The sequence below is a fragment of the Thamnophis elegans genome, chromosome 2, assembly GCF_009769535.1.
Source record: "Thamnophis elegans isolate rThaEle1 chromosome 2, rThaEle1.pri, whole genome shotgun sequence".
NCBI classification, from domain to species: Eukaryota; Metazoa; Chordata; class Lepidosauria; order Squamata; family Colubridae; genus Thamnophis; species Thamnophis elegans.
This window is the reverse complement of record NC_045542.1, coordinates 83272361-83287255: the sequence shown is the minus strand read 5'-3', so window position 1 is coordinate 83287255 and position 14895 is coordinate 83272361. Positions and strand designations below refer to the sequence as shown.

General features: G+C 39.9%; 1 protein-coding gene across 4 annotated transcripts in view; it reads right to left on the bottom strand.

Moving 5' to 3' along the window:
• Positions 1-14323, bottom strand: part of P4HA2 (prolyl 4-hydroxylase subunit alpha 2) — a 67293-nt gene extending 52970 nt beyond the window's left edge. For 2 of the 4 annotated variants that reach the window (XM_032209584.1, XM_032209582.1), the window contains exons 1-2: positions 14199-14311; positions 13600-13645 (exon numbers count right to left, since the gene is read on the bottom strand). The gene's annotated coding sequence lies outside the window, so the exon portion shown is untranslated. Of the gene's footprint in view, positions 1-13599; positions 13646-14198 lie in introns of all 4 variants that reach the window. The other 2 variants (XR_004254685.1, XM_032209583.1) reach the window with 2 other exon arrangements.
• Positions 14324-14895: the final 572 nt, after the last annotated feature.

Sequence of the window (14895 nt, the reverse complement as noted above, 5' to 3'; positions counted from 1 at the left end):
TAATCAGTCAGTGAGTTAAAAAATGTCCAGCAGTCAAAAATCCCTCCAAGTTCAAGGCACTGTTTAGCATGGGAAATATTGACCAGCTAACTGAAATAAACATCATACTCTAAAAAGCTCATTTGATCCCATTTGATCCTTTATGTCTATTGTTATACTTTTAATAGTTTAAAGATCTATTTTTTTCAGTTTCACAGAAATGCAAGAGAGTCATACGTCAGAGGAAGGCGTAGGCATTTCCCAAAGGCGAGTGACCAGAGGAAACCAAGCAGTATACATTAAAGTCACAATTTTGGGCTTGGAAAACATAGAAGTACGCCGACTAAGGTCTCACCTAAGCGTAGTACACAAACGTGTCTGCTACAACTTCCTACCTGTCAACGACTACTTCAGCTTCAGACGCAATAATACACAGGCAAACAATAGATACAAACTAAAGGTAAACCACTCCAAAACTCGATTGCAGAAAATATGACTCCAGGAACAGAGTGGTCAATGCCTAGAATGCACTACCCGACTCCATTGTTACATCCTCAAACCCCGATAACTTTAACCTTAAACTGTCTAGCACTCCTTTCCTAAGAGGTCTGTAAGGGGCATGCATAAGTGCACAAGTGTCTATAATCCCTGTCCTATTGTCCCCATTTATTCATACTCATTTCCTGTGTCCATGTGCATGTTTATACTTATACCTGTTATCTCGTACATATTTGACAAATTAAATAAATAAATTCCTCTTCACCTTGCAGCACTTGATATTTTAGTCAACCTCTAGAAACATGTTATCTACCACAAACCAATATTGTCTTGCTTGTTCAGACTCAGCATTGTTCACAAATTAGCCCTTCACATAGCACTATTTAATCCCAAGAAAGAGCGTTTTTGTAAATCTCCCCCCAAATACTGACAATTACACAAGAAAATTCTGCCAATGACTTTATTGTGAGATATGTAATTTACAGCTCCCCTGCCTTATATTTCATCCCCATACCCACCAAAACTGCTTTAATTTCAACAGAAGATGATAATGATGATGATGATAATGATGATAATAACAATAACAACAACAATAATAAGTAGCATGTCCAAGAATTTTATAAGATACATCAACAAATTGCAGCTTCCAGCAATAACACCAGCGGAACTGCAAAAAAACTGCACTACTCCGAACATTGTACATTTTAAGAAGGTACTTGGTTGAAACCTAGGACGCTGGCAGCAAACCGTATCAACCATTAGCACCAGTTAATGAGAAGCAAGCTGAAAATTGGAAAAACAAAGCTATGCATAGCCAATACTTGAAAAGTATTGAAGGCAAAGCTGACCAAAAGCTAACTTGGAACTGGTTAAGATCAGGAGCACTGAAAAAAGAAACAGACGGCTTTATTTTGGCAGCTCAAGAGCAAGCCTTAGCCACAACCGGCATGAAGGCAAAAATTCAATATGTTACCACCAACAACAAATGTCGCCTCTGTAATTAGAAAGACGAGACAGTCGACCACTTGATCAGTGGGTGCAGCAAAATTTCACAAACTGACTACCTACAACGCCATGACCACGTTGCTATGATCATTCACTGGAAATTGTGCCAAAAGTTTGGATTTGAGTACAGCAAAAACGACTGGGAACATCAGGTTCCGAAGGTTTTAGAGAATGAGAAAGTCAAGATCTTGTGGGACTTCAGAATTCAGACTGACAGGCACTTGGCCCACAACACACCTAACATAACAATAGTTGAAAAGAAAAAAGTATGGTTCATTGACATTGCAATACCTGGAGATGCACGAATTGAAGATAAGCAACAAGAAAAAATCACAAAGTACCAGGACTTGCAAATTGAAGTTGAGTGACTGTGGAAAAAGAAATCGTGTGTTGTCCCGATTGTAATTGGAGCCCTTGGAGCAGTACCTAAAGGGCTACCTCACTATTTGGAAATTTTTAATTTATCAGATTTGTACATTCTGATTCTACAAAAAACCACCCTACTTGGAACAGCTTATAACCTCCGTTGTTACCTTAACAGTTCCTAGGTCCTTGGTTAGGACTCGAGCTGTTGAGCTACCAACCAGCCCTAATGGCTGTGAATCTCACCAAAGATTAACAACAACAACAACATAATAATAACAACAATAAATATTTACATGTTAGTTACCTCCTGAACAGCTACTGATTTATTTTATTCACCAAACTAATATGCCACCCACTTGGGGGTATGATTCTAGATAGCTTACAAACATTGCAAAGGGCACATCCTGAAAACTTCTGATGTTTATGATATGGTGGCTGTTTTCTGCTGAGTAAGCAGAGGCTAATGCAGAATCTGTATACAGAACATAAAGTAGATAGTAGTGCTGGCTAATGCTTTGAATTTGCTCTAAACATATTTTCCTACATTACTGATTCTGCAATCAGAGGCAAGTTACTTTAATGAATAAAGACACATGCTGTGTTTATATTCCCATATGTTCTAAAATAGACTTTTCATGTCAAATGCAAAGTCCCGTAGTAGCCAGTTTCCAATTATGAGTGCATATGAAGTTTGGTGATAGAGTTCAGGCAGAGTTTAAGGAGGAGGTTTCTAGTAAATACTCACTTTAACTAGGCAATATGTAGCTGGCTAACTAACCAAGAAGCCCAAAGAAATAGAAGACTTTCAACATTAAAAAATATAAGTAAAGCTAAATTTACAAGAATTCCGATTTCTGATCTACAATATTTTTAGCATATTTATATTTTTGCCAAAAGAAACCTAACATAGATTTGCAATAAATGCAGCTGTGTAAAGGTGATTGAAGAAAAAGTCAAAGAGCCGGAACAAGAAGTCATCTATGATAACTTGTAATGCATAAAAGAGAGTGAAGATGTATCAGACCCAAGAAATTAAGCCTTTTGTTGGGAGTTGGTAGAGGAAAACAACTCTCCATTAGCCATCAAACGAAGCAAAGGAATAATATTAGTGGGTTGAATATGCAGCATTTGTTTTGGAATTCCCAATGTACCGTATTTTTCAGACTATAAGACACACCGGAGTATAAGACGCACGATGATTTTGAAGAAGTAAATAAAAAAAGATTTTGCACTTTGCAGGTCTCCCAAACTCTCATTTCTGCAAAAAAATAAAAGGGGAGGGGGCATGCACAGCTTTGGAAGGCTCTTAGAGTGCTCCTGGGGTCTGGGGGGAGGCAAAAAACAAGCAAAAACTGCCCATTTATTTGCTCATTTTTGCCCTCCTCAGGCCTCATGAGCACTCTGGAAGCCCCCTAAAGGCTTTGCATGGCCATTTTTGCAAAGGGGGTGGGATTTCGGAGGCAAAAAATGCTGCATTCAGTGTATAAGACGCACTCAGATTTTCACCCTCTTTTTTGAGGGAAAAAGGTGCATCTTATACTCCGAAAAATACGATAAGTGCTGTCCACACATACACATGTGTGCAGTTCCACAAAAAGCCTTAGAAGTACACAAGCCAAGTTTTCCTAAAATAAAATTGTTTTAACATTAATGAGCCTTGCAGTACATTCTTTGAATGCTTGACAGAACCCTATCTCTGATTGTGTCTGATGCTCTGTGCAAAATACTAGTTCAGAGTAAGCATCTGAAAGAGAATCTTGGTTTGAGGATTGTGCATCAGAAAAAATAGGTTTTTAACTTTCAGATGGATTTCAGCTAGACTATGGAATCAAAGCTAAAGAAAGTACTAACAGCATCATATACACATTTCTTCCCATTACTGCTATTTTATTCTGCATGCATTCTTTGCAGTTAATATTCTGATCTAAAACAATGGCAATCCCTGCCAAATGTGGAATTATCTTAATCAATTTTAGTTAACCAATGACTTTTGTAGCCTGTCTTAAGTCTGCTTTGGAGCAGGCTAGGAAAACATCTGAAACAATAGAGGAAACACTAAAAAGAAAATACATGAAAATTACTTCCTTTTTCTGCAGGGACATCCCTGAGTTTGATATTAGTGCTGTCCGATGACTTGAATAACTCTAGTTAGAGTAAAGGTTCCCCTCGCATATATGAGCTAGTCATTCCCGACTCTAGGGGGTGGTGCTCATTTCCATTTCAAAGCTGAAGAGACAGCGCTGTCCGAAAACGTCTCCGTGGTCATGTGGCCAGCTTGATTAAACATTAAAGGCGTAAGGAAAGTTGTTATCTTCCCCCCAAAGGTGATCCCTATTTTTCTATTTGCATTTTGCATGCTTTCAAACTGCTAGGTTGGCAGAAGCTGGGACAAGTAACAGGAGCTCACTCTGTTATGCGGCACTAGGGATTCAAACCACCGAACTGCTGACCTTTCTGATCGACAAGCTCAGCATCTTAGCCACTGAGCCCTTTTTTGTTAGGATTAATTTACATTTTATTTATCGATTGACTGTACAAATTTATACCCTGCCCTTCTCATTATCTAAATGATTGAGTGGTTTACAATAAAAAGGCCATACAATATTTTCAGAAACAAAAGTTACAAAAAAAACCACAGCACTCAAGCTACCAAACATCTCCAGGATGGTATACTACTGGATGCCACACTAATTGATAGAACCAGGCCTTAACACTCTCTTAGAAGACCATAATAGTGGGGGGCAGCCTCACCTTAGAGGGCAAGATGTTCCATTGGGTGGGGGCAATGAAAGAGAAGACTCTCCTCCTAGATGCCTCCAGTCAAAATTCTTTAGCTGAAAGGGTCCATAACATGCCCCTTCTGCCTAACTGGTTAGGACAGGTGAATGTAATAAGGATGTGACAGCTCCTTAGGTAACCTGGGGCTCTGCCTTGAAAGGCTTTGAAGCAACATTTTGAATTGGACTTGGAAGCAAACCATCACCCATGGCTGTTCATGCAGTAAAAGTATTGTATGTATGTATCTCTAGGATTGAATGGACAACTACATTTTGTGCCAGCAGCTGCTTCTGGATATTTTTCAAGGATAGCTCCATGTAGATAGCATTGCAGTAGTTCATATCGGAGATGACCGGGGCATATGTGACTGAAAGAAGGGCTTCCCAATCCAGGAAAGGACACAATTAATACAAGTTGACCACAGGTCCTCCTAGTCACCTGCTCCTCAGGCTGGAGGTGTGAATCTACCCTCAGCCCTTCACCCTTAGCCACTACATGTTACCATCAAGTTAAAGTGGAAGCAAATGCCTTCCATCTTTCTCAAGCTACATTTGCAAGAAAAAGTATATGAACCCCTTGGGATTACGTAGAGTTTTGCATGAATTGGTCATAAAATGTGCTCTGAACTTCATTTAAGTCACAACAATAGAAAAACACAATCTGCTGAACATAACACTACACAAACATTAGATGTTGCCATGGTTTAATTGAACATAACATGTAAACATTCACAGTGCAGGGAGGAAAAAGTATGGGAACCGTTGGACTTAATAACTGGTTGACCCTCCTTTGGCAGTAATAACCTCAACCAAACGTTTCCTGTAGTTGCAGATCAGACCTGCACAACGATCTGGAGTAATTTTGGACCGCTCCTCTTCACAAAACTGTTTCAGTGTAGCAATATTCTTGGGATGTCTGGTGTGAATCGCTCTCTTAAGGTCATAACACAGCATTTCAATTGGGTTTAGGTCAGGACTCTGACTGGGCCACCCCAGAAGGTGTATTCTGTGCTGTTGAAGCCATTTTTTTGTTGAATTACTTGTATGCTTTGGGCCATTGTCCTGTTGCATCACCTCTCCTCTGCAGAGCTTCCGTTGGCGGACAGATAGTGGTACGTTTTCCTGCAAAATGTCTTGATAAACCCTGGAATTCATTGTCCCATCAATGACAACAATCTGTCCAGGCCCCGAAGCAGCAAAGCAGCCTCAAACCATGATGCTCCCTCCACCATGTTTTACAGTGGGATGAGGTTTTGATGTTGGTGTGCTGTGCCTTTTTTTCTCCACACATAGTGTTGTGTGTTTTTCCCAAGCAACTCAATTTTGGTTTCATCTGTCCACAGTATATTTTGCCAGTAGTGCTGTGGAACATCCAATGCTCTTTTGCAAACTTCAAACATGCTGCAATATTTTTGGGGGGCAGCAATGGCTTCCTCCATGTGTCCTCCCATGTATTCCATTCTTGTTTAATGTTTTCCTTATTGTAGATGTGTCAACAAAAATGTTAGCATGTGCCAGAGATTTCTGTAGGTCTTTAGTTGACACTCTAGGATTCTTCTTTACCTCATGAAGCATTCTGCACTGTGCTCTTGCAGTCATTTTTACAGGACAACCATGTCTAGGGAGAGTAGCAATACTGCTAAACTTTCTCCATTTGTAGACAGTCTGTCTTACCGTGGACACATGAACATCAAGGCTTTTGGAAATACTTTTGTAACCCTTTCCAGCTTCATGAAAGTCAACAATTCTTGATTGTAGGTATTCTGAGAGCTCTTTTCTGTGAGGCATGCTTCACATCAGACAGTGCTTCTTGAAACCTGTAAACCCAAAACAGGTGTGTGTTTTTAAAGGGCAGGACAGCTGTGAGCAACACATCCAATATCATCACACTAATTGGAGTCAAGGTTGGCTCACTCCTGGCTCCAATTAGCTCTTGGAGAAGTCATTAGGCTAGGGGCTCACATACTTTTTCCTCCCTGCACTGTGAATGTTTACATGTTATGTTCAATTAAACCACGGCAACATCTAATGTTTGTGTAGTATTATTTTCAGCAGACTGTGTTTTTCTATTGTTGTGAGTTAGATGAAGTTCAGACCACATTTTATGACCAATTCATGCAAAACTCCATGTAATCCCAAGGGGTTCACATACTTTTTCTTGTAACTGTAGTTGCACAGATGGAAAACAGATGCCCTTCCAGAAGCTGTTGAAGAATGATTCAGCACTGGTCACTAATAACTACAGATACTGAGAGTTGGAGATATACCAAGGCTGTCAAACTCGCAGTCCATATGTCGGATGCGTCACACTCTGGCCACACCCATGCCAGGTTTAGCAAAGGGGAAAAAAGTCACAATATATCATGTAATGCCACCATGACGATGTAAGTTTGACACTCAAGATATACAAAGGCACATTGGTTCCTCTTTTCTGATGCAACACTTCATTTAGCCAAAATGAAAAATTGTGTATCTAAATTCAAACTGACAAAGGGGAAAAGTCAGAATCACAACTCTATGCCTGCCACATGAAAAGAAATAATTTAACACTTTGAACATTCTGACTATGTTGCACAGAAGGAACTTATCATATACTATTAGCTAATGCCATTTTTTGATGGCAGTTTCTCAAAAGGAGGAATATAAGAAGCTGTACAGTTTCTCGAATCTTAGCTGTGGAAACATAAACATCCTGAAAAGTTCATATGCTCTCCATATGTCTCTGTTTATTCAAGTTCACCTGTGACTTGAGATTCAAGGACAAAGTGCACATAAAAACACTGAAACTCTTGAATACTTAAATTTAATCCATAAATATGCAACTTTTCTAAAATTGAGGGGAAATGCTCAATATTTTAAAAATGTAACTGCAGACCATATCCCAGAAAGTAGAGGGGGGGGGGAAATCTGATTTGACGTAATTAAAATTACTGGCATAAATATAATGTGCTTCATCCTAATGTTTTTAACACTTTTCCCTTTCTGACATATTAAAAATTATCATTTTTATCACTGAATCATCCCAAACACATTACAGAGACAACTTGCAATTTTGATCCACAACATATGTGTCCCAATTCAATTCCCTTCCCCAATAGAAAAGAAACTGGCAGTCTTTGTCTATTAATGGCATTATAGGTCTAGCACGATTTGAACTACTTCATTTTAGGCGTAAGAAATAAACTGAGTTTGAACCAAATGAGTCAGACTTTACAATTAGTCATGAAAAGCCTTATTTCAAATTCAGGGTGACTGGTATAGAACATGAGCCTTGACTTTAACAAATAATATACAAAGCAGTCTTAAAATAATATCTGAATAGCTTTCCTGAAATCAGCCCTTGTTACTCTCTAATAAGAAGGTGAGTGATAGTACTGAGTGATAGTTTCCAAAGCACCTGAAAGCAGGACAAGAAGCAATGGATGGAAACTAATCAAGAAGAGAAGCAACCTAAGAAGTTTCCTGAGAGTTAGAACAATTTAGTCAGTGGAATGATTTACCTCCAGAAGTTGTAAATGCTCAAACACTGGAAATTTTTATGAAGAGATGGATAACCATTTGTCTGAAATGGTATACAATTTCCTCCCTAAGCAGGGGTTGGACTAGAAGACCTTCAAGGTCCCTTCCAACTATCTTATCCGCAGTAATTTTGCTGTAAATTGTTTCACTGTCTGTCAAACAAATCCAAAACCTGTTCTTAAATGGAAGGAATGCAGAAGAATATTAAAATAATAAAAATTGCACTCAAACGCTTCCCTGACCACTTCCATTGCCTTTCTAAAAGACAAGAGTGCAACTCAACTGCCACACCCTCAGATGCTGTTCTTTAGCAATCAAGAATGGTGCACTCCTTTTCTCCTCCTCTCAGTGATAATGCCTGAAGAAAGTTACTATTTTTAGAGCAGTACACAATATTCACTTACACATGGATTCAAAAAAATCTTGATTGGGTGAAAAGATCCATCCACAAAGAGTAGCTATATTTTTCCTTATAATTTATCTTATTGCACAATGTCTAAATTACATTCCAAACCTTTAAAATATTTGAGTAATTATAGTATGATCCAAATCTTGCTTTTGCATAACCACTACTGCATTGTCAAGAGAAAGAAAAATACTCAGATAGAGGGAGCGCAGCTGGAAAGCACCAGAAAAATATGTGTTTCTCTTGTGTTTTCCATCAAATGGAAAAAAACAGGGTAAGAATTCTACATAAAACCTCGAGTATAGATGTAAAATTGCCAAGAATTCTGGAATAACAAAAAAGTTTTCTTCTGTTTCTTTTTTCCAGAGAAAGTAAGAAAATGGGCAAGGGGAGAGACAATAAAATTTAAGCGTATTTAATTTATAACAGCATTGACAGATGTAAGCTTTGTTCTTAATTTACTTTAAAATGTTTTTGAAATAGCAACTTAAGCTGTAGAACATTGTGCCTGTTATATGTTGTTTTTGCCTGCTTATTAAGAAACAAGCAGGTAAAAACAGATAGTAATAAAAATGTGCCATCACCATTGTACCAAAGCAAAGAAAGGTATTTATTTTCAATTTGTGTCCAGAAAGGAAGCACTAATAAAAAAGTGGTGAAGGAATATATAGTATATTTAGCCACATGAAGTGAATAAAGCAACATACATTTCTAATAAAGATGCTATCATAAAGTTATAGGATCAGAGTAAATTAATGTTCAAACAAATGCAGAATATCACACTTTGCAGATTTATCCATTGAGGGGAACGGTATTGATACAGTGCTAACTATGTAATTCTAAAAGTATAGAACATTTTGACACTTCCAATCCCTTAAAAACAATTTACAGCTGACTCACAATAATTTCTACTACAGGTTCAGCAGACCAGTAGAATAATATCAAGGAATGATATTAAACATTAAAGAATGTTCAATCCTCCACCTACAATCTTAGTTCAGATTAAGTACATTTCACTCATGACTTAAAAAAAACCACAAGTTGGTTTTATGAGAGGGAGCTGGCTGCCTTTGTTGTAGCCTTCAAATTGAAAGAATAACATTCTGAGTTGATGCTACAGCAGTCAAATATTCAGGATTAGGAGATATATGATGCAAGACCTGTAGCTTGTGAAAGAGAAGGGTTCTCTTGGTACAATTTTAGATGCACAACCGGCAAGGAAAAAAGAAATCAGTTTAAAAACCAAACACAACTAACAGTGTGAGACCATACATGTTTTCATCTATCCATCTTTTTCTCTTTCTTTCTTTCTTTCTCTTTCTTTCTTTCTTTCTCTCTCTCTCTTTCTCTCCCTCTTCATCCATCTATCATCAGGAGGCACAGGCCTTTCCCAAAGTCTTTAGAATTCACAAGCTCCTTAGCAGCATACCCACAATACTTATTAAAACCAAATATCTGTGTTAATCCCTTAAAGCCAACAGCCTTACTAAATGTTTCTCTTTCCCCAAAGATAACTGTCTTCCAGCTGGCGTCTTGCTCCAGAATTGAACATTGCATCTCTAAAACACTACACTCATCCCTTCCACATGCCTGCATCACCACCTCCCATGCCAAAAGTGCAATGCACATCTGCATACAATTAAACAACTAAATGTTAAACAAACATTTAATCCTTTTGTGCTTTTTAAAATAAAAGTATTAGGGTATGTGGTGTCTCAAATACTTTTTTGAATACCACGGAACCATATACCAATAATCTTATGACTTTATCTTAATAAAGTTAGTAACCTTGTGACTTCTTGGCTCTGCAGCTTTAAAAATACTAACACTGGATTAGTTCTGAAATATATTTTAAAGCAGCAATGAGTTTTCGTTCAGAAGACTTTAAATTTGGTTAATCTATCTTTCTCCTTTCCCAAGAGAAAAACTCCAAGACAAATATATGAAGAGATCTGGTAGATTCAAACTGCAAGCATGAAAAGGAAGCTAGTCGTGTTCCCCATCTAGAGCTAGCTAAAATTTTGGAGAAGTAGATATGTAATTGCATTTATTGGTCACAGTCCAGGGTTAATATGCAGCATTCTATCTTATATGTCTATAAATAACTTTATTAAATAACTTTAACTTTCAAGAAAATCATATTGAACATCGTTCTGTAAAATCCCAGCTGTAAAAACTTTGGAAAGAAGTCTTAGCTGAAATAAGTCTGCTTTGAATCTTTTCCTGAAACAGAACTAATACTAGGTTACTAATAGTAAACAAGCTAAAATAGAGGAAACTGATAGAATGACTCAAAAAAAGAATAATTTCTATTTGGGTTTCTGTGCATTAATATAAAATACAAAAATGGCATTCTTGTCATGCAAAGAAGAATGCCCTAATTACTAAACAGTTGTGACAATAATAAGCAAAATTGCCTTCAGCTTCCAAAATTATACTAAGAATAAACCATGGTTTCAAAACCCAATGACTAAGCTCACATTAAGCCAAAACATTTTTTAAAAAATGTTTAGCTGCTTAGCTGCTGTTTGACTGGTCATGGGACTCTAAAATATGGCACACCTCAAGGATCTTATTCATCTGCAGCTGCCACTCTTACAACTTTCTGATACTTTAAATCCAATTTTAACAAAAAAAAAAAATCCACAAGGCAGCAGAAATATTTACTCTGTATGTTTATAATACCGATTAGGCCAGGATTATGCATTCTGCATCTGAACTGCAAAAATATATGGTTAACAGGAAAAATAACAAGAAAAGCATGAAAAAACTACAGTTGGATTTTTGCAGTAGAGATATAGCATATTCAGTTAGAAGTAACAGATTTGAGGAATTGGGGTATAAAAAGGAAACAGATTGAAATCAGAAGAAGTAAACAAAATAAAGAGGAAGAAATATGTTTTTGGACATTTGCATAGTTGCTTACGCATTAGAATCTTAGAATAGAATAGGGCTGGGAGGGACCTTGGAGGTCTTCTAGTCCAGTCTCCTGCTCAAGCAGGAGACCCCATACCATTTCAGAAAAGTGACTGCCCAGTCTCTTCTTAAAAACCTCCAGTAAAGAAGTATCGGCACCCACAAATTCTGAAGGCAAGCTGTTCCACTAGTTAATTGTTCTCACTGTTAGAAAGTTTCTCCTTAATTTCAGGTTGCTTCTCTCCTTGATTAGCTTCCAATTAGTTTGGTTAAAGCAGAACCTCTATGTCAAAGATCTTTCTGTAATGTAAACTTACATTATACTTCAACAAATTATCGTCAATCTATCAAATCATATTTTACTAAACAAATTTCATTTTAAAAAGGTTCTAGTCCTGCTTTAGGCATAAAGGCAGCTGAGTAATTTTGGCCAGTCAATCTCTCTCAGCCTTGGGAAGGCGACAATAACGAATTTTGAAAAACTATGCCAAGAAAATTTCAGGAACTACTCCATGCAGTCACCAGGAATCAACACTGAATTAAAGGCATAATACACACAAACGCACGTACACACAGACTTTTTGAATTCCACCCATTGACAGAAGTTCCATAAACAAATAATGTTTACAAAAATAGTTTTTCTTAATAAATAATGTTTGTTTGCTTTGGAGCTGACACTGCTGATTTTTAATCCTGACTTCATATGCTTTTGGAATGTAGAAGTCCTGGAGGAAAGGCAAAAGATAAATCTGACAGTGAAATATGCCATCTGTATCTCCCCCAAATATCATTAAAGCCATTATCTTGTATGCACCTCTACATACCCAACATTTCAATCCTAGAAATATATTGACTAGCTTAGTCTCAGCTTAGTACTGACATGCAATACCAGATTGTAAATTATTTATATGAAGTTATATAATGTAATGAAGTCCTAAAATGGACCTCAAATCTCCATGTTCATAAACCAAAACTATGCTGCACAGAGCAATTGTAAACCCACGGTTATTTATCCATGGTTCACTGAATAAACCATAGCTGGCTGCATACACATTAAATCAGAATCATACCCTACTTGGGAAATCCTATACAAGACACCCTTCTCTGAAACACTTCAGAACTGGAAAGTGGAAAGCGGAAAAAGATACACATCTCACTGTGATTGTCAGGATTTCTGGCTTTACATTCCCCCTTCTGACATTACAAGAACTCCAAAGATGTAACTGTGTATACTTAGAATAACCTTCACCTCTGCTCGGATTAAACATAATGAATAAAGCCATAGAAGGAGAAAGCCTTTGCATCACTACGGCAATCTCTCTGAGGAATTGACAGAGGAAAACCTTCATTAAAGAGGAAACCACTGCCGTGAAAGTCAGCTCAGAGTTGAAGAAGTTTCTTGGATGAGAAGCGAAACGTCTTCAAAGACAAACCAGAAAGTCCAGTTGCCTCTTGAAAAAAGAAACCCACCTTTGGGACAACCATGACCTGGATGACTGAGAAGCTCCATAGACATTGCCCTGAATTCCCCTCTCTTTCCCAAGGCGCAGCTGATAAATCTGCCTTTACTGTTTGCTTAGATTAGGAATTGCTTGCTGCAAGGGCAAGATCACTTGGCTGCCTGCCTGCTGGAAGATCCTTCACAAATTGGGAGGTTAAATCGGACCCACTTCTTTTCTCTCTCTTCCTAGATTACCATTCGGTGCTTGGCCTCCAATTTCAAGGCCTTCCTGAAACTTGGCTGTCTTCCCCTCCCCATCCATCACCTTCTGCGATGGAGCAAATAGAAAATCTCAGCCTACGTGCTGATACACACGACTATCCTCGGGCAAGAAAGCCTTCTGAAGCGCAGAAGCAGGGTCAGGGCGGGTTGTCATTCTCTCGAGAGGTTGTTTTTCCCACTCAGGAAAGCGGAGAGGAAGCGGAGCGACCACCTTCTCTTGGCCCAAGGCTCTTGAGAGCTACAAGACTCAGCCTGTTAAAAAGGCTAAGCTTTCCCAAACTTTGGACCTCGCCCCACGTCCACCAACATTCCCCGGCCGAGGCTTTCCCAGAAATAGCTTTCTTGCCGCCGACGCCTTCTCCTTCCTTCCCTCCCCGACATCATCCCCGGGCAGCGTTTCCAAGCGTTACCTGCAGAAACCACCGTGCTCGCCTCGTCCGCTCTCCGGACTTTTACCTGAAAATTAAGTTAAGCAGGAGTTTTTATTATTATCATTATGGCGCGGAAAACATTGCAAGGCTGCAGACGGCTGGCCGGATGAAGTCATTTCCCCAAGCCCGCCGTTTCTCCGCTGCGCCTAACCTTAAAGCGCGGCCGGCAGCTCGAGGGGTTTCGCCGGCGCGCGGTTCCTATAGCTTGCCATGCAGGGGTTTTGCAGGAGCCATGCAGGGGATGGCCTTGGAGGCGATCCTCTAGACACGCTCGCCTTGGGCGCAAGTGCCGGCGCTTCGGTCGCGGAGAGAAGGTTGGGGGTGTCTTACCGCTCGGAGGGCATGTATAGGATCGCGCGGCGAGGCGCTCTCGGCGCGCAAAGGCAATGGTAGGGGGAGGTAAGGAAGGAAGAGGGCGCATGTCACGGTTCAGCGGGAGTCGGGTCATTAGGAGCCGGGAGAGCTTGTGGGCAAGCAGCAAAGCAGGAGAAGCGTGGGAGCAGCAACAGCCCCGGGGATGGCGGGAAGCAAAGGCGCAACCAAACGCTGAGTCTGGCCATACGACGGTCGCAACGTACAAGAAACCCCACAGGCTAAACCCTGAGCGTCTCCCTTGCCCGGGGAAGGAGCGGCGTCCGCACCTAAGAACAAGCAACGCGACTCCGCGCTTTCTAGAACAGACCCTGGCACTTCTGGTCCCGCCCTCCCATTGCTGATGCACTTGGCGTTCTGCGCTCCTATTGAGCGGTTGCCACGTCGGAAACCCCGCCTTCTCTCCCCCCCCTCCCCGCTTCTGGCAGAAAACCTAGGAAAAGCTCAGGCGATGCCGTAATGCTTCCAAGAGCTGCACCCTCAACTTTCGAAACAGCTGGGCCGGCTGGAAACATGGTCCCATCACCTCGCCTCGTCTTGCCGTTTATCTACTAATGCACACCCGTAGTGGGATTATTTTTTTTTACTACCGGTTCTGTGGGCATTGCTGGCTTTGTGGGCATGGCAGGGGAAGGTTATTGCAAAATCCCCATTCCCTCCCCGCCCCACTAACCTGCTTTCCAACTGATCAGGGCAACAAAAGATCAGCTGGGAGGTAGGGTGGGGGTGGGGGCAGCCTATTTGCCGGTTCTCTGAACTACTCAAAATTTCCACTACCAGTTCTCCAGATCCTGTCAGAACTGGCTCAATACCACCTCTGATGCACACATTTACTTTACAACGTGATGGTTCATAGCTAAGAACTCTATGGACATCAGGCGTTTCCGCAGAAGAAATGGCGAG